The 23,690-nt window shown below is 49.9% G+C and overlaps 1 protein-coding gene across 3 annotated transcripts in view; it reads left to right on the top strand.

Moving 5' to 3' along the window:
* Window positions 1–23,690, top strand: part of SERGEF (secretion regulating guanine nucleotide exchange factor) — a 256,873-nt gene that overhangs the window by 220,098 nt on the left and 13,085 nt on the right. Inside the window, exon 11 of one of the 3 annotated variants that reach the window (XM_027979348.3) lies at window positions 1–23,690. This exon is cut by the window's left edge and continues 25,949 nt beyond it; it is cut by the window's right edge and continues 11,558 nt beyond it. The exons of the other annotated variants lie outside the window; for them this stretch is intronic. The gene's annotated coding sequence lies outside the window, so the exon portion shown is untranslated. 3 annotated transcript variants of the gene reach the window in all.

The following is a 23,690-nucleotide window of genomic DNA, read 5'->3' on the forward strand; positions in this document are numbered from 1 at the left end:
CCTGGAGGTATCTGACACTGAAGCCCATTCCTGTCCTCCCCTGGCCTCCTGACCAACCAGAATTTCTGAGAAATCTCTCCTTTGGTTTCAAACACAAGTGGCTGTTAGGCAGACCACACCTAGCTTTACCAGGCATTGGGATCAAATATGAACTAGCCTGAGGGAACTGTTAGCTGAGAGCAACTGCTGTGCAGCCGGACAGGAAGTTTGTGGGAAGGAAGGGAGTGGGGGCAGAGCACTGGTTGCGAAGAAGGGGCTCAGAGCCCAGAGCTGGGGCAGGAGTACCTACTAAATAAGGGAAACAGCAGCTAAACGAGATGCAGCCATGCTGTGCTGTCTTAGAGCTTTGCCCAGCGCCTTGTCTGGTTCCTTGATGTCTGAAGGACCTCTCTGCTTGCCCGCAGCTGGGGGTGGTCTCTGACCGAAGACTCCCTGCTACAAGCTGGAGGGCCTGAGAATGTAGGGAAGGGCTCTCGGTTTGAGTCATTTGTTCCCTGACATTTCCAAGCAAAGCCGGAAGTGAGGCGCCGGACACTCAGAGAGGAACACCTGTGGTCCTTGCCCCGAGGCAGAGTGACAAGAGGAGAGAAAGATCCAGAACCAGATTCTGCTCTGTCTCGCTCACTGTGTGACCTCCCACAAGGCACTGTACCTTTCCAGGCTCTGTTTTCTTACTTGGAAAATGTGGACTTTTTTGAGGTTTAATGGAGATAAAGATGAAAAGTAACTGTCACAGCCTTAGAATATAATAGGGTCGATGGGTGTTACTTCCTTTTCATCAGAAGACTGCCTCTTCAGGCCAGAGCAGTAGTTCCCAAACTGTAGGCTCTGGTGCCTTAGAATCCAGAGTCTGCCTGCCACAAGGCCCCCAGATTCCTCTGTACACCTGCAAAAAGCATTGTTTTCAACTATATATAGATGGTATCGTGGTGACTCTAATTTAAAAGCTTTTCTGAATTTGTGGTGACTTTGTCATTAAATATTGCTTTGATCGGTGTGTATGGAAAAACCCTGAAATTCTCTGATATTAAAAGGGAGTCTTCATGTTCAAGTATGTTGGCAACCACAGGTATAGTGTGGGAGACAGATTTGTAAACTGACAAATCAGATTATGCGCAATCAGTGCTTTTACAGAGCTGCATTCAGGTTCTAGAGAAGGAGAGAGGAAAAGCTAGACACACTTCCTGGAGAAGTCTGGGAAGGCGGAGGTGACATTTAGGCTAGGCCTTCAAAGATGAATAGGAGTTTGCCTGATTTGGTGAGTGGGCATTTCAGTTGTAGAGAATAGTAAGGTGAAAGGTGCAGAGTCCAGCTGGTGAAGACTTGGGTTTTAGTGGGTGTTAGGAGAGGGGAAAGGCCAGAAAAAGCAGATAGAAGCTGGGTCAGGGCCAGGCCTGAATGTCATGCCAGAGTTTAAGATGACTGTAAGCAGAGGGAAGCAAGCAAAGGTGTGAAGTAGAGGAGTGGCAATATTAAATTGGCCTTTAGAAAGATCACTGGCTTGAAGGATGGAACTTGGGAGTCCTGTAAGTAGGAGAGAAGGTGTGGGGCTCATCGCAGATTGGGAAAGCATAAGGGTTCAGGAGTGACACAGCCTGGGCCCAAACCCCAGCTCTGCTTCCTACCAGATGAATGACCCATTTAATTAGACGCTCTGTTCCTCAGTTTCTTTTCTGTAAAATGGACTTAATAATGTATCTACCTCATAGAAACTATTAGGAGGATTAAATAAGAAAATGTATTTCATGGAATATTAACTCAGCCTTAAAAGAGGAAGGGGATTCTGACACACGTCACAGCATGGGCGAACCTTGAAAACATTATGCTGAGTGAAAGAAGCCAGCTGTCAAAGAACAAATGCTGTGTGACTCCACGTTTATGAGGTTCTGAGAGTAGTCAAACTCATAGCAGACAGAAGGTACGACAGTGGTTGGCAGGGACTTAGAAGGGAAAGGAATGGGGAGTTATTGTTTAATGGGTACAGGGTTTCATTATGAAAAGATAGAAAGCACTCTGAAGGTGGATGGTGGTGATGGTTACCCAATAGTGTGAGTATACTTAATAGCCCTGAATAGAACACTTAAAAATGGTTAAGTTAGTAAACTTCGTGTCATATGTGTTTTATGACAGTTTTTAAAAAAAGAATAAGAATTTAAAAAATGTATTTAGAGTGTCTGCACATAGGAAGAAATTAGTGAGTATTGTTAGCTAATATTACTGTGCCAGGTAAAGGAGGATGCAGGCCTCAACTAGGACGGGAAGAATGAAGGCAGAGAGGAGGAAACATTACCGGGCTCTTTTCAGGCAGAGGCCCCAGGGCTGGGTGACAGTGAGCCAGGGACACGAGGCAGAGCCGCAGCAGCTTTACTGGGACTTCGCAGAGCCCAGCCCCCGTCACAGACCTCCATCAGAGGCACTCTGAAGACCCAGCTTTGACTTCTCAGCCCATGAATTTCTGAAGGATGTCCTCCCATGGCAGAGGGCCAGGGCCAGCTGGTGCTGAGTCACCCACTGGGCCTGGAGCTGCCCAGGCCAGGCTCTGTACCCATCTTGCAGATGAGAGCACCTGCTGCATCCCAGATCCTGGTGGCTCAAGGCTCTGCAAGGAAACGCCTCCCCAGAATCAAGCTGTACGACCTTAACCATCACAGCCTCTCCTCCTTCCCCTGAGATCTGAGAGCTAGAGAGGAGTCCCACCGGAAACCTGGGAGAAGACACAGGAGGGTCTTTCACCTGCTGTTCGATCACTTAAGTCCAAGCGTGAAATTCCTGTTCATGTATTTTATTGAAACCTCACAGAAACAAATTCTGGGAAGGTTTGTGCAGCCTTGGCCCTGCAGAAGAGGGCCAAGTTGGCAGGTAAAAGCCTGAGGCACCCCCCCACCCCAGTGGAGTTGGAGAGCCTATTGTGCCTTTTCAGGGAGGAGTTTGGTGAGGTGGTAAAGTTTCCGGTGCATTCCAGACAATCTGGGTTCACCGCTTGGGTGTGGCACTTACTAGTGGTGTGGCTTTGAACAGCATTCACCTCCCTGAGTTCCAGTTTTGTCTATAAAGTGGAGATATCTCTCTTGTGTGATTTTTATGAAACATAAATGAGATGCATACACAGAGAGCCTAGCATATTATAGGTGCTTAGTAAACATGTTTTCTTTCTCTGCTATAAAATTTCATACTTTTTTTTTTCATAACTGCCCCAAAAGGAAGAATTTTGTTTCCTTTTTTTTTTTGCTTCAGAGAAGGAAATTGGAACTCTCAGAGATTAAGAAACTTGTCTCAATCCCCACCAGAAGGGAACAGTAGCTCTCAGACTCTCTAAGCCTTTGTCCTTCTGCTGGGAAACACTGCTTCCTGTATCTCACTCAGTACTGGGTACAAGAATGTTCATATATAACTAGACTACTTCTAGAAGAGCACCTGGGCAGAAACCTGCAACCCTACAGAGTCCATGCGGTGTAATAGAAAAGTGTGCCCACTGTCCCAGGAGGCTGGCTCATCTTGGTCTTCTGCTTCCCTAAGGGGAAACAGGCTGTGTACGTAATCATCTATAAAAAGTACTGTGGAGACCCATTCAAAATGACCTGCTGGAAGAACAGTGGACATCCATTGCTGGTTCTCATCCCAGAAGACAGATGAGGTCAGCTGGCCTCCCTGAATTCAGCCTGGAGTGTTTGTAACACAATCCTTACAAAGAAGAGCTTGAGGAAGGATGCAGCCCTTGGGTTGAATACTTGATTTGCTTCTTTTTAGCTATGGCACCCCATTCCAGTACTCTTGCCTGGAACATCCCATGGACGGAGGAGCCTGGTGGGCTGCAGTCCACAGGATTGCGAAGAGTTGGACACAACTGAGTGACTTCACTTTCACTTTTCACTTTCATGCATTGGAGAAAGAAATGGCAACCCACTCCAGTGTTCTTGCCTGGAGAATCCCAGGGACGGGGGAGCTTGGTGGGCTGCCGTCTATGGGGTCGCACAGAGTCGGACATGACTGAAGTGACTTAGCAGCAGTAGCAGCAGCAGTTATGTGGTCTTAGCTGACAATGCTTATGCCTCAGTTTCCTCAACCTCTAAAGCAGAATTAATAAGACCAACTTGGCAAAGTTGTTGTTTGGGATTAAATGATATGGAGCTAGAATGCCTTGGTTTGAATCCCCACTCTGCTAGTTATTAGATGTGTAATATGGGCAAATAGTTTAATCTCTCTTGGTTTTCTTGACTATAAAATGAATGTGATGATGGTACCTAACTTTAAGGGTTATGATGAAGATAAATGAGTAAACATTAAAGCATGTAAAGTGCTCAGAGTAGTGCTTAGTACCTTGTATGAGGTAAAAGCAAAAAAGTTAAGGTGTTAGTCACTCAGTCATGTCTAACTCTTTGTGACCCCATGGACTGTAGCCCACCAGGCTCCTCTGTACATGGAATTCTCCATGCAAGAATACTGGAATGGGTTGCCATGCTCTCCTCCGAGGGGTCTTCCCCACCCAGGGATTGAACCTGGGTCTCCTGTATTGCAGGTGGATTCTTTACTGTCTGAGCCACCAGGGAAACACAATACCTTGTATACTGTCAGTAAATTTTAGTTATTATTGTTATTATTATCGGTAGCTTCTGTGTCCATCTCACTGGAGTGCTGGTTGTTGGGGATCCCAAGCTCTAGCAGCTGTGTGAACATGCAGACAACTCTTTGTTTGTGTTGACACAGCAGCAGAGGAGAGGATGGGTTCTTGGTGTCTCAGTTGACACAGGGGAGACTGTGTCTGCCAGGCAGGCTTCCTGGGGGAGCAGCACTTTTCCTGGTCCTCTGAGGACTCTTTGGTCTATAATGTGCAAGGTTACTCATCTGTTGGGGGGGGGGGGGGTAAGATTTCATCTGAAAGATGATGTCTTTTACCTATCACCACGTCCCAGCCCATTACCTGTGGAGCAAGCATGACCCTCTGACCAGTCCCAGGAGTGAAGGGGTTGGCCCAGCCAGGAGGCTGAGTTGGTTCCGGATCTCTTGACTTGGGCCCGAGTGGGACAAGACTCTGCAGGACAGATTTCCCAGGCAGGGTGTCAAGACAGCGATGCCCTCAGCACTTAAGGGTGGTAGCCAGACCTGGGCTAGCAGAAACCAGTCCTCGGACTGCACATCCACCTCCACATTTACCCAAACAGTATCATTTCTTTCTTTCTCTTTTGGCCACACCAGGTGGCATGCAGGATCTTAGTTCCCCGACCAGGGATGAAGCTGTGCCCTCTGCAATGGAAGCGCAGATTCTTAACCGCTGGACCACCAGAGACGTCCCAAACAGTATCATTTTTTGATGTGGGCCTGAAAACATGTTGGGAGGTTCTACCCCGGAGGCCATGCCTTTGAGGCAGTAAGCCAAATAGCAATCAAGAGGAAACTACTGCATGTTCAGATGACTGGAAGCTGAGCGGAGGCTGCTGCAGATGTATGTCTCAGCCCTTTGGAGAGAGGAGAGAGCTATTAAAGAGTCAAGGCTCATCTTGGCAGCCCTGCCTGCCAGTGGATGTTCTTGAATTGCTGTAATGGTTTCCTTTTCAGGGGCCCCCTAGCATTTAACAAACTTCCGCCTGCAAATCCCACTCCGCCTCAGCTGCTTTAACGGGAATGGAAGCAAGAGGGCTCTTCGATCCTCTGGTAAAAGTTGTTCAGGAGAAGAATGCTTCCCCTCCCCCAGGGGACACTGTGGTGGTGAGAAACCTCTGGGGATGGGAGAAAGGACAGCTGAGAGGTGGAGGAAGGCTGCGGCTCACATAGAGAAAGCACCCAGTGAGGGCTCATCGCTTGAGCACAGCCTTCCTGCTTCCTGGCAGGAGCTTACTGAGACAAGCAAAGCCCACTCCCTCAAAGGCTAACAGTAAGGGCTCATGTGTAGAAGTGATGAGACCCCACAGTGTTCATACAGACCCAAGTCTTGGGTCCAGATACAGATCCCGGAAAGGATGGAAATCCTAAAGACAGCATTCTGCAAATCAAGTCTTCCTGCTTGAGTGAGCAGGGCTCAGGCCTATTCATACCCCTAATTTCTGTTGGCATTAATTGCCTCTCCACCAAGAAGGGCTTCCCTTGTGACTCAGCTGCTAAAGAATCCTCCTGCAATGCAGGAGACCTGGGTTCAATCCCTGGGTTGGGAAGATCCCCTGGAGAAGGGAAAGGCTACCTCACTCCAAGAAGGAGAACTCAGAGGAATCAGCAGCACTATTTGGCCAGGAATTCTTGTCCCAGTCTTCTTTAGAGAAATTCTGCTTCTTCATGGCCCTGTGGTAAAACTGATAAAGTAAGGGCTTTGAAGTCTTCCTTACCAAATGGCTCAGTTTCCTCATCTGTGAACAAACATCAGAATAGCAAAACCTACTCTCCATTCATTTGGAGGATTCAGTAAGGTGAATTAGATGGAAACACTCAGCTCTGCCTGTGTTGCTGCTGCTGCTGGTGCTAAGTCGCTTCACTTGTGTCCAACTCTGTGCGACCCCATAGATGGCAGCCCACCAGGCTCCCCTGTCCCTGGGATTCTCCAAGCAAGAACACTGTAGTGTGTTGCCATTTCCTTCTCCAATGCATGAAAGTGAAAAGTGAAAGTGAAGTCGTTCAGTCATGTCCGACTCTTTGCGACCCCATGGACTGCAGCCCACCAGGCTCCTCCATCCATGGGATGTTCCAGGCAAGAGTACTGGAGTGGGGTGCCATCGCCTTCTCTGCTACCTGTGTTAGGATTCTCTAAAGGAACAGAACCAATAAGATATACTATACCTATTTATCTAGGTTTATTTTAAACAATTGTCTCCCATTGTGGTGGGGGTTGGCAAGTCTGAAATCCTTGGGGCAAGCCAGCAGGTTGGAGATTCAGGTAAGAATTGATGTTTCAGTCTGAAGTCCAAAGGCTGGAAACACAGGCAGGATTTCCTATGTTGCAGCCTTGGGGCAGAATTCTTTCTTCTTCAGGGAATTTCTGTCTTTGTTTTTAAGGCCTGCAACTGATTGGACAAGGCCCACTGTAATCGATCATGAATGTTAATCAGATCTTAAAAAATACCTTTACCAAGGGCTTCCCTGGTGGTCCAGCGGTTAGGAATCCACCTTGCAATGTAGAGAACCCAGTTTCAATCCCTGGTCAGGGAACTAAGATCCCACATGCCACAGAGCAACTAAACCCATGTGCCACAACTACTGAGCCTACACCACAACCAGAGAGTCTGTGCACAGCAACAAAAGATCCTACGTGATGTAATGAAGATCCCACATGCTGCAGCTGAGACCCAATGCAGCCAAACTAATATTTTAAAAAATACCTTTACTGCAACATCTAGACTAGTGTTTAGCCAAACAACTGGTCACCATGGGCTAGCCAAGGTAACACAAAATTAACCATCACATCACGAATGGGTTAGGGCTCTAGACGAGGACGTATCCTTCCCTCTCTTCTACCTTTTCTCCTTTTCAAAATCAATACAGAGGTCTGAAGAAGCCTCATTCAGTGACATCTTTGACATGAGGGCCTGGAGCTGTTAGATTGAGGGCCTTTGTGTCCCTCTTATGACCCTCAGATCTGTTTCTGCTGACCTCACACTCCAGGGAATCAGTGTCCCTACTTCCCGAGTCAAGCCTAGAGTAGCCTTGGTGGTTTTCCATTGAAGTCTGTGCTCCAAGCCATATCAAGTTTTCTCTATATCCGGTCCAGGTTATTCCGATCTGCTTCTCTGATATGTGCAGTGCTGCCATTTCTAGGGTCAAATCAGAAGACCTGGGCTCTGCCGCAGCAAAGCTGTGTTACTGCCAGAATGAGATTTCTGGCATGGGTAAGTTAGCAGTGACTGAGAAATTGAAAGGAAAGTCTTGATGGGGGAGCTCAAGAGTTAACTTCCTGCTTACAATGTTTCAAGTGTCATTCAGCCTGGAAATACAGAGCTGTTCCTGGTCAGAGACTTATCCTCCCCAGGTGATCTAGAATGCTTCGTGTTTTAATGGAATGTGGAGTTGGTTTTGCCAAAGTTGAAGAAGGCCTGGATGGAACCTCTAAGGCAGCATGAGGTTGGGAAAAAGCTCTGGACCAAGAATTAGAAGACCTGGACTCTGCTCTATCACAGTCTCCCTGTGTGGTCGTGAGCAAGTCACTTGCCCCGTGCAGGCCTCAGATGCCTCCCTCATAAGAGGCTGGAAGCCACACTCCTCCTTACCTTTCCCCAGAGACCACTTTGTGGCTTCCAGAGCATCTTCATGATTCATCATCCTTATACCAGACTCATGAGGTAGGCAGGATATAGGTATGGAGATGAATTGTTCCCATTTTGCAGAGAAGGTCCAGTGAGATTAAATGACTTGCCTTAGTTCACACAGATGGAAAGTGATACAGCTAGCGCTAAACCCAGGATCCATAGTCCAGCTTGTTCTTGGGTCCCCTTTTGAATACAGTGATGTCTATGAAACTATAAGGGAAGGAACACATTGGAGTTGGCAGAAAGCTAGTGGGGGGGACCCAGCAGGAAAGACAGCAGCATAGAAGAGGGGATGATACTGCCTTCATGCCCCCAAAACACCAAGGCTTTGGAAGGAAATGAGTGAATGCCCTTAAACTGACAGAGGGCCGATTTAGCGACTAAAATTAAAATGTTTTCTCATGCTGTAGATTCCATTCAGAAAACATTTACTGAGGCTTTATCACAGGCCAGGTTCTCTACTGGGGGCAGAATAAGTGAGAAGAAGTGTAATGCAAAGCAGATTGTCTGTCTGCTTCTGTAAGCAGACGTATATAATGAAAAGTTTTATATTTGAAATGTAAACAGAAAGCTTTGGATTTACAGTGGAAGCTGTGTACGATTAAGCCATCCCGGGGAGATGAAGGCAAACACAGCTGAGCCCTGAAGGCTGAAGCAGGATGTGACCATCAGGAGACAGAGAGGGAGAGGGGTCTCTGCCCTGCTCGTCCTCCCTGCCAACCCCCTACCCCGCTGCAGCTACCCCTGCCCTGGTGCGCCAGGATGCCGGCTGCCGCAGCCTGCTTGCTGCAGGTCCTGGCCAGCCCTGACCCTGATGGAGCCCCTACCCTCTCTTGTCAGAGTTGGTGTGGTGCCCTGAAGCATGGACTGCAGAGCGAGAGCGATTCTGCCTGACAGCTCTGGGAAGGTTCACAGCAGGAGTGGAGGCACCCGGGGCCCTGGGCAGGGGATGGCAGGTCGGAAGGAGCTACCTTTCCTAGGGGTTATGCCCACCCTTCCTGAGGGTCTGGGAGGCAGGAGCTACTGCTCTGCATGTGTGATTTTAGACTGCGAGTGACTTTATTTTTAAATAAAACGGCCTTCCCAGTCTCCTGTGCAGTTTTCTATCAGCTCGTTGCCATGGAGAAGTTGGTTGCAGCTGAAAGCTCTGTCCCTCTCTGTGTCAGCATTTCTGGACCTGCCAGCTGCCTCCTGCTCCTTCTACAGATGGAGAGAGCACTCCCCACCTCGGGGTGGGGGGACAGACCCTTCCTCTGAGAGGCCTGGAGCTGCATCTCGACTCCCTGCCGGGGAGGAACCTCCCTCATCCACGCGTCAACCCAGCAGCTCCGCCCCGCGTGCCTTCCTGTGTTCCCGTGCGGGGCTCAACCTGTGCTGGGCTCTGTGAGGAGGGTGACGACCGTGGCCAGGGGCACGCATCCCCAGGCAGGACCCGCCAGCATGCCGTCACACCATCCCTGTGCGTCAGCCTCATTCTTGCTTCAGAATTTAAAGGACAGGGTTTGTTTCTCTTTCAATCACGAAGGCTGCTCCTTTAGAGTCTTCCTGGAAGTCACCTCCTAGTCTCTGCACTCCTGGTCTCGTTTCTTCTCCTTGTCCCCCACGCCCAGCACAGGGCTCACCTGGAAGCTGGTCTTGTTTCTTCTCTGTGTCCCCCACGCCCAGCACGGGGCTCACCTGGAAGCATGTGTCTAACGGAGCGCTTCGTCGGACCCCTCAGATGTCCGTCCATCCTGTCTTTCTCCCTCACGTCTGAGCACAGAGACAGCATGTGTGGCAGTGTGAGCCAGCGGAAAAAGGAAGGACTTCGAGGCCAGGGTGCCTTTGACTTTGCTTCCACTTTTTCCTAGCTCTGTAATCTCAAGCAGGAGGCTTCTTCAGTTGAAGGCTTAGTCAAACCCAGTACTTTTCTTTACATCCGCATCACCCATCAGGGATTCAGTAACTGAGTTTTGACATTTAAAAAAACAATGTAGAACTTACCGTTGGCCACTAATTCCATCAGGTAGTCTCCTTCTACACCCATGTGGGGCCCCACTGAGAAAAGGTGCTTTGCAGAGAGCCCTGGGTTGGGATTGAGAGCCCTGGACCATGTCCTCACTGTGATCCTTGATGAGTTGTATGACCTGATCAAATCCCTTTCCTTACCAAGACCTCAGTTACCCTGTTCAAAAAATTCAGGAATTGGAGTGGGTCATCTTGAAGGGTTTTTTTTTTGTTGTTGTTGTTGTTGTTTTCTAAAAATCTGAAGACTCAGCTTTAAAAGAGAAGTCTTCCCTCAGCTGCTGCTACCAACATCCCCAGTGCCCCAGGCTGGAAGCTGACCTCAGCATGAACCCTTCTGCCAGCCTCTGGAAGCTGCTTTCCCGGGAAGCTCTGTAGAAATCTCTTTCGGACATAAAAGTCCCTTTGAATGCATCATCTCTGTTCCCACCCCCAATCCAGTGGCTGAGCTTGGCTTGCATCCCAGAAACAGTGGAGAGTTCCTGGAAGGAGGGTTTTTGCCTTCTTCACCCATGTCTTGCTTTTCCACAGACCTGTTGCCTTTGGGACCTTCAGCTACTGAGAATTCTATTTCCCAAGCTCCCTGCAATCCAGGACTCTGTGCTCAGCACTGAGAAGGATGCAAAGATGTGGAAGTCATCGTCCCCACAGACAGTCTCACAATCTGTGACGTGGATGGGAGACACAAAGTAGAACTGTGAAGGTCGCAGGAAGCTGTCCAGAGAATCTATCAATAGCTCTTCGTCTGTCTTGGGCAAGTTCTTCCCTTCTCCAGACCCAGGTTTCCTCTTCTGTGTAGTTGAGACATCTGGGCCTGTGATCACTTCATTCCCTTCCTGCTTTGAAACTGCCATTCTAAGTGCTCAGTGAAGGGATGGTTGTTGTAGACTTTCTTGAGGAAGGAGACTTGAGCTGAGCCTTGAAGGCTAGGCTAGCATTTGGCCTGGCCCAGGAGAGAGAGAGGGAAGGAGGGTGCAGGAACACAAGCAGAGACCAGGGAGCCCAGGCTGAGGGTGGAGTGAGGCGGGAGGCCTATCACCAGAGCAGTCTCTGAAGAGATGGCTCTTGCCTTCCACCCAAGGACACTTGTCCCCAAGAGCTTGGGGCCCTGGTGGGACCTGCAGGAAAGTGTTAGTCGCTCAGTCATGTCCGACTCTTTATAACCCAGTGGATGGTAGCCCGCCAGGCTCCTCTGTCCATGGAGTTCTCCAGGCAAGAATACTGGAGTGGGTTGCCATTCCCTTCTCCAGAGGATTTTTCCAACCCAGGAATTGAATTTGGCTCTCCTACATTGCAGGTGGATTCTTTGCCATCTGAGCCACCAGACAGAGAAGAAAATGAGACAGGTGGAAACCAGGGTTTCCTCCCTACCTAGGGGCCCCAGCCTGACGTACACTGTGGCAGAAGGACCTCCACCAGGAAGACCCAGGATCAGAGCCAGGAGAGGCCAACCCTTTCCAGGTCTTTACCTTCTCATCCAGTCAGCAGGTTCTGATTCTGCTACTCTCTTGCCTGAAAGCTCCTGAATAAAGTCCATATCTTCTTTCTTCTTTTGACTATGCGGCATGTGGGATCTTCCTACCAGGGACTGAATCCAAGTCCCCTGCATCTGGAGCAGGGAGTCTTAACCACTGGACCACCAGGGAAGTTCCTGAGGTCCATATCTTTAGTCAAGCATTTTGAGGATTGTATTCCCCCCTTTTACCCCCAATTTACTTCCTTCTACTTCTTTTTACACTTCTTCCAAGCTTAACTACCACCATTAGATCTATAGGCTCCATCTGCCTTCTCAGCTAGGCCTTTGTTTGCCCTGTGCTTCCTTCTTGGAATGCCCTTCCTCTCCTCTCCTCTCACTTTCTTTTTCTGCTTGGAAGTCTCTACTGATCCCCTAGATTTGATGGCAGATACCACAAACAGTTCGTTCTATATTCCTGGTGGCATCTACCAATAAAACTCAGTAAGTGTTTTATGAATGACTAGAAAGACCTGGTTAAGTCCCTGTTTTCAAGCAGCTAGAGTTTGCATTGGAAGTTCAGTGGCCAAGGCCTGTCAAGCCAGGTCTTGATGCCTGTATATTTTCTTGAAGATTTTGGAAGTTCCCCAGGGTCTGTGGGCACGTATTTAGTTAGCTAGTTCCATGTGGTCATGACCCCTTTATTCGGTGTATGAGCAAACTGGCAGAAAAGGGTAGAAACCCGGGGGACTCATATCAGCTGTGGAGTTAGCTCCTGCCAGGTGGGGATCGGGCTCAGTCCAGGTGTAGGGGCCTGTGTGAGCCTGGGAATGTCAGTATCCTGGAGGGCCCATTGAGAGGTCCTCTGACAGGGGAATCTTAAGGTGATCACCACCGGGCATTCAAATTCCAAGAGGCTCCAGTCAGAGAGCAACCTGGGGATACATAAAAGGTTCAGATAAAAGGCTCAGGCGGTGGGATGGCAGGAGAGTATAGGCAGGGTGTCAGGGTCCTGCCCAGATGGCTAGAGTTTGACTCAGGCCTCTAACTTCAGGAGCCCCTAGTTTAGGGCTCATTGGTCCTATGGCTGGGCGTTCCCAGCAGGAGTCAGCAGAGATGCTATTAAAGGGAAATGGACTCCCTTTCTGGACAAGATTGGCTTGGAAATAGGCATGACCTCAGTTTGGAAATAGCTTCTGGGCTTCATTTCCTTTTCAGTGGGTAGTTCTAGGGGAGGCAATGGCTGATACGTTCTTGGGCTCAGAGGTGAGTCCTGCCTTCCTTCTGGGTCACTGACTGGCCCACCAGGCCCTTGCTCCATTTCAAGCCCAAGCCATGATCATGCCTCCCTCTGGGCTACCATTTGGAAAAGCCAATCTCAGGCTGACACTGGCTGCCTGTAAATGGCACGGAATTAGGCTAATCAGTGGCTCTTAATTCCCCAACAAATGTGGATGCTGTGCTAATTGCCAGGGTCCATGCCGGCAGAACTTTGGTTGGTGGCATCAAACAAGAGAAGTGGTAATTTGGGGGCTGGAGTGGGGAAGGGCCTGCTTTGTTGGCTGAGCCAGTTGAAAACCATATTACCCTTTGAGCAAGGCACAGTGCAGACAGCCAGGGCCTGGCCTCTTTTTACAGCCGAGGGGCTGGGGAAGTAGCCCACAAGTGTGTTTGCAGGAGCTGAAACTCGGCACCAGCAGAGCAGTTTTTGGTCCATTAATGGGATTTTGTTGTTATTGTTGTCCCTCAAGGAAGACTCTACCAGCAGCCTGGAGTAGCACTGCCAGGGCAGCTCACTGGGGATAAAGCATCCCAAACCTTGGTCTGTTGTTACCATGGCAACATGGCATTTCCAGACTCTCCAGGCAACCTTACCGGCATCTGCTGCTATGAACGATTCAGATGGAGAAGGGACACTGCTCTTTCTCCGTTAGAGACAGAGCAAATTGGGAAGACAGGGAGCCTTGCACCAAGGACCAGGGTCTTAAAGGAAAAGGCTGTTCCATTGATGTGATGTCTTCTTGATGCAATAGAATTGGAATGTCTGTTATAGTCTCCTGGGGAAAGCTGCAGGATCAGAAGAGAACTCCTGGCGGAGAAAAATAAGGGGAGCTGGGGGAACGTAGGGGAACTGCATGACAGAGGCCTCCCTGGGCAGGTGGCTGGAGTAGGGGGATGGGGTAGGCAGTTCAGTGTGATGGGAAAACTGAGGTTGGTGGAGGGGCCTCTCTGAAACCTGCTGGTTTGAGCCCTATTTGACAAATCCCAGCCTTTGGCCTCATTTCACCCAGATTATGTCATACCCCTTCCTCTCCTGAGGTTTGGGAACCAATCTCCACACCTCATGTCAGGTGGATAAGTCTTGCTTTCTATCCTGGTTTGTAGTCATTTGCAGTATGGTGTGTGCCCACTGGAATCACTGATCTTCTACGTTCATAGAGGGAGTTGAGACCCACAGAGGAAGGTAGGTTGTTTAAGGTCCCCAGCAACACAGAGGCCATGGACCATAGTGGTTAGAACTGAGGATCTGGAGATGGAACCAAGATGACCTTGGTTCGAGTCCTGGCTGCATCACTTAGTTTTCCAGTGAGCCTAAATGTCAGCTTCTTTAGCGGTAAAATAGGAATCCTGAACATTCCCACCCTGTTGGGGTATTATGGGTGTGAAATGAGATCATGGAAGTTGTACAGTGGGGTCCCTGGTATATAGTAAGAGCTCAGGAAATGTTATTAATTAAGAGACTGGAAATTCCTTAAAAATGGGGACTATCTTATTCATCTTTGCTCCTTCCCTCCTCTTCCTTCCTTGCACACCCAAGGCAGTGAAGTAGTACTCTCTCTGAAGTTGATATAAGAGGGATGTTTGTTAACTGGGTGAACACAAGAATGCTCGGAATAGAGAACTGTCCACATTGATGGGCTCTGTGCTCCTATTGACTGCTTTCAGTTTCAGTACTGCCTGGTCTCCATCGGACTGGAACCAGGCCAGGCCAAGAGTCTTTTCTGTGTAGCTCAGCTCACACAGTGAAGTAACTTGTACCCACCTGTCCTGAGACCCAGGACTTATACGCCCCAGGGCTATGTGTTTCTTAAAGGACCAGTAGAGTCGGTCCCTCTCAATCTCTGGGCACAATATATGGTGTTGCTGGTAACTAATGTATAGCTTTACAATATACAAGAAGTTTCCATTCACTCTCACACGAGCCTTATCATAGCACTGGATTTGTCCTGTGTAATAGCCCAGGTTGTGGTGGAGACCCCGAAGCTTGGTAGCAGGGAGTGGCTGGTCCCAAAGCACACAGCAGGAAGGGCTGGAGGAGGGGCACAGTCCTATCCTCTGATGTCAACTCTGGTGGTCTTCCCACCGTCTGAAGCCTCTCTGGGTCTGTAGTTCTTCCTGGGACCCCATCACCTCCAAAGGTGCAGCTCTTAGGTGAGCCACCTCTCTCCTCTACATGCTTACTCCCTCATCTTCCTTCTTTGGGTTTGTAGTAGGGCTGAGGGTGCTTTGGAAAGTCTGAGATTCTGATTTAGTGACTGGGGAGAGAGACATTGTTTTCAGCAAAGGCGGTCTCCCTGAGCCATCTTGAGCCCAGCAAAACTGCAGATGCTTCTGTGCTGTGGAGGACTGCCTGGGGGTGCTGGAAGCTACACACCGTTGTCCTAAAACACTAACCATCAGAGCTGGCAGGGCCCTTGGAGATCAGTAAAGCTGCTGCCTTCGGTTTATAGGTGGGGAAACAGAGGCCCTTTGAGACGTGGTGACTCACCCAAGATCACGAGCTGAGTTGGTGGCAGAACCGCCCCATGCTCCTCCTGTGGGGCCATGCTGCAGCCCTGCCCAGCCTGGCATTTGCCCCTGCTCTGGGTGCCTCATTTGAAATCATTTTAAAGAATCAGATGTTTAAAAAGAGTTTTTTGGGAAAGAACTGTGTATTTCAGACAATATTTTCAACAATGTTAGTTTTTCAAATTGTTTATATGATCATTGAAGAAAATTTGGGTGATATAGAAATGTTCTATTTGGAAGATAACAAACTGAGCCATATTTGTTGCTTTTTTTTTTTTTTTAATGGAAGCTTTTAGACCAATGGTCCCCTATACCCTGTAACATTTTCTGCAGGTTTAGCTGCAAAGAGTAGGAAAGTAACAGTCCGTAGGGGCCTGAAAGGACTTAATTCAGTTCTGCAGATTTCAGATAGTTAGGCTACTAACACTAGTTGTTGGCATCTATAGAGTCTTTTCCAAGTAACAAACCACTTGTTCATAGGTGTTCTCATTTGATTATTTGATCATTGTAAGAGTCCTGTGAGGTAGGGAAAACAAGTATTATTTTCCTAATGCAAATGAAAAATTTGAGCCCCAGGGAGATAAAGTAATTTGCTCAAGATTACACGTCTAGTAAGTAGCAGAGCTATGACTTCAAACTAAGACTTGGGATAAAGAAAGCAAAAAGCACCTAATAAATATTGTAAATGAATAAATGAATATTTGACTCCCCTTCTAGGGAAGGCACTGCAAATCATCTGGTCCAGTGATTTTCAAACCGTGCTCTGGGAAAACCTAGGATTCCTTGGAGTCAGTTGAGGGTACCAGGAGGCTGTGTTGGCTCTGAGCCACTCACCCCTGCTCCAACCAGAGTAGCTTCAGTGTTATCTTTTACCCACTGGGAGGCTGAAAACATCTTAACTAATCTGACTCCTCCACCAGGGGCTCTCAAACTCTGGTGTGTATCACAGCCTCCATGGGAGACTCCGACAGTTGGTCTGAGATGGGTGCCAGGACTCTGACTGTTTACAAGTGCAGATGGTCATCAGGCCATGCTCTGAGAAACAGTGGCCTGCTTCTTGGAGTTGAGGTAAGTCAGATCCAAGGAGAAGCAGGGTGTTCCCTTGGGCCGTACAGCCCTGTGGGAGCAGAGGCCCCTGTGGGGACTGTAAGCCCGGTATGGCATCCGCTGCCCTTCCCCCCGCACCACCACTGCAGCTCAGCCAGAAAACAAATGACACCGCAGAGAATACCAGAATGGTTTCCGTGGCAACGCTTCACGGTTTGTGCCTGTCAGGACACCTCAGACAAACACTCATGTGAACCCTCGGCAAGAACCTGTGTGAAATCTGATCTACTGGCTCCACGCAGGGAGTCTGGCAGAAAGGAGGGAGGAAGAGGATGGAAGGCGTGCTTCTGTCATGCGCCCCGTACTGGGGGATTCTCCCAAGCTTACCCATGGCTGGCAGCAAGATAGAGCACACCGAGGAGGGGTAGGGGTAGATTCTGGGCAAGAGGCCTGCGGCTGTCCACCAGTGGATGGAGAGATGTGGATGGGAGCGAGGGCCATCTAGGCATGTATACTGTGATGGACTCCGCCGGGCATGCTACCTGTTCATTCAAAAAAAAAGGAAAAGAAAGATGACCGTCCTTACTTACAGATGAAGAAACTGAACCTCAGACACACATAGTAGGTGACGGAGGCAAGATCAAATCCAAGTCTGGCAGGCTCCGTAGCCAGTGAGCAACAATTGCGTTTGGAGCCTCTGGCCGGTGAGTGAGGACTGGGATGTCTGCTCCACAGCTGGCCTCTCCTTGTCTTTGGAAGGGGAGGGTCGGCCTGCAGGCAGCTAGGTGAGTCCTGGTGCTTCTGCAAAGAGCTGCAATGTGCCAGGCCCTGGTGCTCCTAGAGCTGGAGATGGAGTCTGCCCAGTCTTTAGCTATAATGTTTCCCTGCCCCCACAGTGGGGGCCCCAGTGCCCTTCAAACTGCAGGTGCCTTAGACATGGGCTTCCCCGACTGCCCCTCTATTCATACCCACTGCAGGTCCGTTGGATTGATGGCCCCTGTGGACGGCCTGCCCAGCTCTCAGAGTTGGCTTCTCCTCAAGGAGATGAGTTCCTCGTGGGGCAAGTGACACCCACTCATTCCTAGAATAGATGTTCATTGAGCACCTTTTATGTGCCTGTCACTGTTCTAAGTGCTGGGGATGCTGCAGTTGAACAAAATGAAATTTTTGCTCTCTTGAAAGTGTCCGTTCCATTGGGAAGACAGGTATATGGTGGGGGGTGTGACATACTAGGGGGCTCATTGAGTTTGTCCTGTAATGCTGTGGGCCTGCCAGTGCAGAAGGTGTAAGAGGCGTGGGTTCAATTCCTGGGTCAGAAAGATCCCCTGGAGGAGGAAATGGCAACCCACTCCAGTATTCTTGCCTGAAGAATCCCATGGACAGAGGAGCCTGGTGGGCAATGGTTGGTCCGTAGGGTCGCAAAGAGTTGGACATAACTGAAGCAGCTTAGCACACACGCACGCATGACATACTAGGAAGGAAAACAGCAGTGTGAGGGCTGGAGGGGTGGTTGAGTGGTCAGAGAATGCTCTCTGAGAAGGTGACATTTGAACTAAGAGCCAAGTGAAAGGAGGGAGAGGAAGAACCTTGTGGATGTCTAAGGAGGAATGTTCCAGACACAAGGAACCACCAGTGTGAAAGCTAATGCAGGAAGCATGCCTGGGAGTTGGAGGAATAGCAAGGAGGCCACTGTGGCTGGAGAGGAGTGAGTGAGGACCAGAGAAGCAGCAGTGGGCATGAGGGAGGGGCCTGGGGACCAGACAGTGTGGAACCTTAGAGGCCAAGAGCCAGACTTCTGGTTTTCTTCTGAGCTAGGGCGCCTTTGGAGGACTAGCACCCTGCGCCTGGCTTCAGCCTTAGAGCCTCTACTCCTGTTATCTGCGAGGGGAGTCTGTCACCTGGGACTGAGACACAGGAGGCTGAGTAGCCCCTTCTGGGGACGTGATCGGTCACACAGCCGGGGACTCACTGGTCCTCCCTGGATGCGGCTCTGTTTCTTCTTAGGGCCAGGGAGCTGCCTGCCCCGAGGCCCTCACTTCTGGGTGGCCCCACACTCCCTGGGAGTTAGAAGGCAGCCCAAGCAGAGTTTGGCAGCAGGGCTGCAGTGTTCCCGCGCCAGCCCTGCACCCTCTGGGAATGCTGATTCTGCTGTCTCCTGGCCCCGGGAGAACCCCAAGCCTGTGCGCCCCAGCCCAGCAGCCTGGCCGCTCACAGACTTGAACGAAGAATGCCACTTCCTGTGGGACCAGTGGGAGAACTTGGGCTGGTGGGTTATAATTATCCGAAGTGGCAATTTTGTTTCCAGTGTAATGTGTTTTTTATGAAGTAGGGACATTCACAGAAGAAATCTATATATTAGCCCATGTAGCATGCATACATCCCAGTCATGCGCTTCATTCAGAAAGCTGGAATTCAGAGTGATAAAGGCGCCATCCGGGCCCCATCACATCATAAACTTACCTGGTAGCTCCTGCCTTTAGTTATTCCCACATCTCATAGCCCCTGCCTTTTGTTATTCCCATGGTTTCCCACTTCTCACTCAGGTCACTCACTCATTTCTTTAAAGTCCTTCCATCTTAAAATGTCCAAAGCAGAACTGTGGACATGCTCCCCAGGCTGACCACTCCCCACAGGCTGCCTCACCTTAATAAGCACGTTCTTTGCCCATCGTTCAGGGAGTCCCTCTTGATCCCTTCTTTCACTCTTTCCCTGTAAATTTCCATCAGCAGGTCCTACACACCCTGCTTCTGAAATAGACTGTGAATCCATTTGCTCCTCCGTCCCCACTCCTGCTGGCCCTCTCCGAGCACCACCCCGTCCTGGCCAGCTTGATCCCCAGCACTGCAGAAGCCTCCTGACCCGTCTCCCTCCTTGTTTGCCTGTCACCAAGCGGCCCTTTCAGATGTGAGTCAGAGCTGATCACCCGCTTCTTAACCCTCCAGCGGCTTCTTAGCCCACCTGCCACACCCTCTGGCCCTCTCCCCCGCCTCCGCATGGCCCTGCCTCTGCTTCACTCAGAGGCCTGCCTCTCCCCTGGCTCTCATCTCCGGACCCCACCGGCCTCCTGCCTGTTCCTGGAACCAGCAAAACTCCCTCTGGCTTTGGGCCTTTCCTGGAAACCCCGTCCTCCAGGTGACTGTATGGCTGGCTCCTCATCTTTCAGGTCATAGCTCAGAGGCCACCTTATTGGAAAGACTTCTTACAACCTGTCCTTCTAATTCTATCACTCTATTTTGGTTTCTACGTAACTCATGTAACCTGCCATGTGCTGAAGAGTTTTGTGTCTGCTTGCCTGTTGGTCCCCTGTTGGAATGTAAACCCTTTGAGTACCGGAACCTTAGGCTGTGTTCTCTGCTATACCCCTCCCGCTAGAACTGAGCTTGAACCTTATGGACACTCTAACTCTTCATTTACTCATTCATTCATTCATCTCTGGTAGGTAAAACCAGAGGGAAATAAGTGGACCTCAGAATTTTAGGACAATTAAATAATAATGGTGGATAGCTGTCTATACATTTGTTCAAACCCATAGAATATAAATGGCAACCCACTCCAGTATTCCTGCCTGGAGAATCCCATAGACAAAAGAGCCTGGTGGGCTACAGTCCGTAGGGTCACAAAGAATTGGACATGACTGAAGCAACTTTAGCACACATGCACACACAGAATGTATAGCAGCAAGTTCATTCAGTTCAGTTCAGTCGCTCAGTCGTGTCCAACTCTCTGCGACCCCACGAATCGCAGCATACCAGGCCTCCCTGTCCATCACCAACTCCCGGAGTTCACTCAGACTCCCATTCATTGAGTCACTGATGCCATCCAGCCATCCCATCCTCTGTCGTCCCCTTCTCCTCAAGCCCCCAATCCCTCCCAGCATCAGAGTCTTTTCCAATGAGTCAACTCTTCGCATCAGGTGGCCAAAGTACTGGAGTTTCAGCTTTAGCATCATTCCTTCCAAAGAAATCCCAGGGATGATCTCCTTCAGAATGGACTGGCTGGATCTCCTTGCAGTCCAAGGGACTCTCAAGAGTCTTCTCCAACACCACAGTTCAAAAGTATCAATTCTTCAGCTCTCAGCCTTCTTCACAGTCCAACTCTCACATCCATACATAACCACAAGAAAAACCATAGCCTTGACTAGATGGACCTTAGTCGACAAAGTAATGTCTCTGCTTTTGAATATGCTATCTAGGTTGGTCATAACTTTTCTTCCAAGGAGTAAGCGTCTTTTAATTTCAGCAAGAGTGACCCCTAAATGTACACTGTGGGCTTTGGGTCATAATGATGTCAGTGTAGGTTTGTTGACTGTGACAATGTGTTGCTCAAATAGGGAATGTTGACAGTGGGGAGGCTATGAGTGTGGGGGCAGGAAACTGTGTACTTTCTTCCAATTTTTCTGTGACCCTAAAACTGCTCTAAAAAAATAACTTTTTAAAAAAGGAAAAAAAGTGCACTAATGTGAATTGAAAGTATTAATCCCTTAGTTGTTTCCTATATTGTACTATAATTTTTTTTAATGTCATGAAATTCAAGAAAATTTTACCATCTGGAATAAAAAGAGATCAATAAGAGACAGACCCTATTCCCAAGGGAGTGTGGTCCCTTTGAAGAACTGACCGCCGCCTTTCTGGGTGTACCCTCTCCAGGGCACCCAGCTCCCGGCACCGTCACAGTGGGATGAGCACCCCACCTGTGTGGGAGCCGGGTCGTTGTGGATCAAATGGATCAGGCTGAGCCGGGCACAGCTCCCCGCCCAGAGTAGACACTCAGCAGGTATTTATGAAGTGGCTGGAAAGCATAAGGAGAATTCCTGGTCAGGTTTGTGTCATCCCGTGGCTTCTCAATGGACTCTAGTGCCCGAACCTCCGAACCTGAGTGTAGTTCCTTCTGGACCTGCTGCTGGACTTGAGAACAGACGCTCTTCCTCCCACCCCCGCTAATGCACTAGTGTCCTGCCTCCTCTTCTGAACCCTGGGGGTTCCCAAACAGGCGTGGGGAGCAAAGTGTCAGGAGGCTATGCTGTGGCCAGGCTCCAAGCCTCAGTGCTGCACTGCGCCCCTCTGCTGGTGCCCCTCAGAAGTGGCTGTGTTCACTTAGAAAAGTGATATATGATGGAGACATCTTGAAATTCCCAGTCAGGTCTAGACACCAGCGCTGAGGCCAGTGTTTGTACATCACAGTACAGCAGCTCCTGCAGAAACAGTTTTGGGGTGGAGGCAGGCTGTGGGAAGAGTCAGCCGACTTGGACAACGCAGCTGTCGTGGCCTCAGGCTGCACTGATGCAGGCAGCCGCTGGGAACCAAGCGTCTAGATAGAGCCCTCGGCCAGCTCTGGGGACCAAACTTCTAGGACGGATGATGACAACTTGGGACCTACCAAGAGGAGGGGCTGTGGGACAGGCCACTAGGTTATCTGAATTCAGTTCAGTTCAGTTCAGTTGCTCAGTCGTGTTCGACTCTTTGCGACCCCATGGACTACAGTACGCCAGGCCTCCCTGTCCATCACCAACTCCCAGAGTTTACTCAAACTCATGTCCATTGAGTCGGTGATGCCATCCAACCATCTCATCCTCTGTCATCCCCTTCTCCTCCCGCATTCAGTCTTTCCCTATTACCTGCAGTGGAGAAGTCTGGAAGACAGGAGAGCGATGTGCAAACACTGAAAGGGATTAAGCCCCACAGGCACCACGCTGTGGCCTTACCACTCCATCTCCAGGGCAGACCCCTGCTGGCAGCAGCAGACTCCACCCTGGGCCTCCTCACTCACAGCCTCGCCTCCCAGGCTGTGCTGATCTGGGGCCTCTCCCAGCCTCTGTTTCTTCTTCCACAGAGCGTGATCAAAACACCTCCTTCCCAGGGCGGCTGTATTCAGTGAGTGGGTCGCGCAGAGCCCTTGGCTGCACTTGGGGTCCTGGCAGGCCCTCGAGAGGGCGAGCTGTCTTTTCTGTTCCTTCTCCCAGTGCAGCCAAGAAGCCCAGAAAGTCCGCAGTTCTGACGGAGAACACAGAATTCAGAAAGGCAGTCTGTGGGGAGGAGTTTGGTTGTTTATAAAACAGGCCAACACGTTTCCACCTCGTAAGTTCTAAATCCATCGCTCCTAGCTCCCTGAATCTAAGAATAGTCACCCAGTGGGGCCGACGTGCCGCAGTACACTCTCTCCGCAGGTGACCCAGGCCGCCACGGCAGCCACAGCACCTCCTTACCCCTGGGTGTGTATTGGGAGGTAGGGTGCATACAGCTGGCCTCCGTCTCTCTCAGCCTGGCTGTTTCTGAACCTTCTCAGACCCGGCTTTCCCTCCCTTCCCAACCCTTCCTCACTGGGCTGTTTTCACCATCAAATGTTGCGCCCGCAGAGACGCAGAGGGGGACGTAGCAGTAGAAGGCTTGCAGGTGGGGACCTTTGGCGTGACATTGCCCCACTCCGGGCCTGCTTCCTCTTATGTAAAGGGAGAGAGATCAACAGGGAAAACTGAACAACAGTTTAAGCGATCAGATTCTAACAGAGGTGCTAGAACAGTCCCAGCCTTGCAGCCTCAGATTGAAACCTCTGAGGGCAAACCCCATCCATTCAACCCATTTTTATTTATCATCTGAACCAAGGCCATTCCTCTGTCAGGTCCGAGGAAGCCAGCCTCAGGCCCAGGGCCTGTGTCCCCCTCCTCGGCTCTTCTACTTCCATCTTCTTCCTCTCTCTCTCTTTCTCTCATTCACATCCAAACCCACCCACACCACCACGCAAGTTCTCCAGACTTAGAAGGACTTCTGCTCTGTCTCATCTCAGACTCTGCCCACCACAGGAATGCCGTCACCAGCTGGAGGCTCAGAACCTCTGGCACAGTGACCTGCCCCTCTCCAGGGCAGTCCTTACAGTGTTCTTCTTGATGGTAAGCAGAAATCGGCCTGCGTGTGGCATCTCCTCCCCAGGTCTGTGGGCTCTTTTAGCCTCTGGGAAAGATCTGACAGCTCCTTGCTCTTGCCAGCCTTTCATTCATTCGGGTGTCCGTTCATTCAAACAACAGGTGTGAGTGCCAGTGTACTGTGAGTATTGTTTCAGGTGCAGAAATAGCAGCAAACAGAGTCCTGCTCTCAAAGGGCTTGTATTCTGGTCAGGAGACAGATTGTAAGTAACAGGTTAAAAATGCAAAGAAAAATAAAGCGAATGAGGAGATGGGG

The sequence above is a fragment of the Ovis aries genome, chromosome 15 (genome assembly GCF_016772045.2).
Source record: "Ovis aries strain OAR_USU_Benz2616 breed Rambouillet chromosome 15, ARS-UI_Ramb_v3.0, whole genome shotgun sequence".
Lineage (NCBI taxonomy): Eukaryota > Metazoa > Chordata > Mammalia > Artiodactyla > Bovidae > Ovis > Ovis aries.